Source organism: Tachysurus fulvidraco, chromosome 19 (genome assembly GCF_022655615.1).
Source record: "Tachysurus fulvidraco isolate hzauxx_2018 chromosome 19, HZAU_PFXX_2.0, whole genome shotgun sequence".
In the NCBI taxonomy this organism is placed as follows: domain Eukaryota; kingdom Metazoa; phylum Chordata; class Actinopteri; order Siluriformes; family Bagridae; genus Tachysurus; species Tachysurus fulvidraco.
Window position 1 is genome coordinate 22,252,113 of NC_062536.1, and position 2,500 is coordinate 22,254,612.

The following is a 2,500-nucleotide window of genomic DNA, read 5'->3' on the forward strand; positions in this document are numbered from 1 at the left end:
ACAGTTCCACAGGGATGTCTCGTTCCCCTCACACTCCACCTCATTCAGCCATATGGACCCAGTTCCAGGACCAAACCAGGCTGGTATGTGGTTACTGAGGGCCTCTCCACACTGCAGCTGTCTGCACACCACCTGAACATCCTCAATACCCCACGAGTCATCACGCACAGTCCCCCACGAACCGCTGTGGGAAACCTCCAGCCTTCCTGCACAGTCTCCACCAGAACCAACCAGCCTGATTGAGCTGTGAGTGGGGTTAAAGATACCTGCGTTGTGGCCAAAAAAACATAAAAATAAAGTGATTTATTTTCATTTCACCAATTAAACAAAACTAATATAACTTAATATTTATTTAATCTGTAACTTTAATAGAAGATTCATAAAAACAAAGGTAATGTGTCGCTCACCTGAGCAGGTGATGTAGAGCTGTTCCCCGGAGCTGCAGTTTAGAGGTTCAGCTTGTGCACTGCTGCAGTTCCTCAGATGTTCTTCACTCCCAGAGCAGCTGAAACCTGTTACACACATGTGTTTGTGTTCAGTGGTGGATGGAGAGGAGCGGTAGTTCAGCACAGAGACACAGCCCAGCTGTCTGCAGAGCACAGACGCCTCAGACAGACTCCACGAGTCCAGGAGAACTCTCCTCCAGTCCTGACTGAAATAAATCTCCACCTCCCCCTGACACTCGCTCCCTCCAGACAACCGCACTCGCCCCTCATGAAGCGCCATAGATGATCCTGAAGCAGAAGAAGCTCATTTCAAAATTGTAATGAACTCTGACTTTATTCAGTAACCTGGTGTATGTGACATTAATATCTCACTATTACAGATGACTCCAGCATCATGTTTATGAGAGCATGCAGCTCGACTCCATGATGAGATGCCACATTGTGATAGGTGTGTCTCCTTCCCCTGACAATCAAACACATCAGCCCAGGTGTGGTTACCCCCGTCCCCAAACCAGTCCACCTTCACCACAGCCACAGCACTTCCACAATCCAGCTGTGCACATAGAACATCTGCAGCTCTCATATCCCAGTTTACAGCACAAACTGTGCCCCACACACCGAGGTACCGGAGCTCCACTCGACCAGAACAGGAGTCCGGTCCGTTCACCAGCCGAGCCTCTGTGTGACCTGAACAAACAGCCGAGAGCTCAGTGAAAGAGGAACATTAATACAAGAACCTTAAAGTTTGATTGACAGCTATGTGGTCTCTATTTAAACAGAAGTTACATCATGATACTTAACCAGAACATGTTAATCCCACATCGTTGTCATGGGAACAGGTTGACTGTTTGAGTGAAGATGATGTTGGACAGAAGGTAATGTCAGATTCATTTCCTCTACACTGAAGCTCCTCTGTCCACACCTGACCCTCCCCTCGGCCAAAAGCAGCTGATCCCAGAACCTTCACAGGAATCCCACAGTCCAGCTCTCGACACACAACCTCTGCATCCTGCTGGTCAAAGTCAGCATTACACACTGTGGACCAGGAACGTCCATGAAACACCTCCACTCTCCCAGAGCACCGGTGAGGACCAGCAGTGAGCCTCGGCATTCTGTGATCTGTGTTTTATTGGTGCAAATTTTAAACAAGACTTAATAACGGTATCCAGTGTAGTAATGAAATCATTAAAATGTGAATACAATCTACATTTGGTTACAATTAAAATATTTGTACAATTATAATAATGATCATAATGATCATAATCTGACGCTGAGAAGCTAGTCCATGCATTCATGACCTCTAGACTGGACTACTGTAATGCATTACTAGGTGGTTGTCCTGCATCTTTAATAAACAGGCTACAGTTAGTCCAAAATGCAGCTGCCAGAGTTCTCACTAGGACAACAAAGTATGACAATTTTATCATCTCTACACTGGCTACCTGTTAAGTTTAGAATTGACTACAAACTGCTGCTACTTACGTACAAGGCTCTTAATGGTTTAGCTCCCATGTATCTAACTAGTCTTCTAACACGTTACAATCCTTCACGGTCTCTGAGATCACAAAACTCAGGACTTCTGGTAGTTCCCAGAATATCTAAGTCTACTAAAGGTGGTAGAGCGTTTTCTTATTTAGCTCCCAAACTTTGGAATAGTCTTCCTGATAGTGTTCGGGGCTCAGACACACTTTCCCAGTTTAAATGTAGATTAAAAACTCATCTCTTTAGTCAGGCGTACACATAATACATCCCATAATATCATGCACCAGTACATCAGACCAGCACATTTTTATGAACAGCAGATATGTTAATCCCTTTCCACTGCTTCTCTCTTTGTACTCATCCCGAGGCATCCAGACATTGTACCAGCTCCCAACATCTTCTGTGGGACGAAGCCTTTCTGTGAGCCGAGGCCGACCCTAAGAATCCAGAGACATCTGTGATACTAAGGAGATCCGAAGTACATGATCCTTTCACCAATACAACCTTTAAATGACTGTATATTACAATCACACCCCCAGTGTCACCCATATGTTGATGGGTTCCCCCTTGAG

General features: G+C 45.3%; 1 protein-coding gene and 1 pseudogene across 4 annotated transcripts in view; both read right to left on the reverse strand.

Moving 5' to 3' along the window:
* The window catches only part of LOC113650187 (B-cell receptor CD22-like), a 1,781,460-nt gene that overhangs the window by 1,435,109 nt on the left and 343,851 nt on the right, over positions 1-2,500 (reverse strand). The gene's annotated exons all lie outside the window — the stretch shown is intronic.
* The window catches only part of LOC113663456, a 644,552-nt pseudogene that overhangs the window by 462,200 nt on the left and 179,852 nt on the right, over positions 1-2,500 (reverse strand).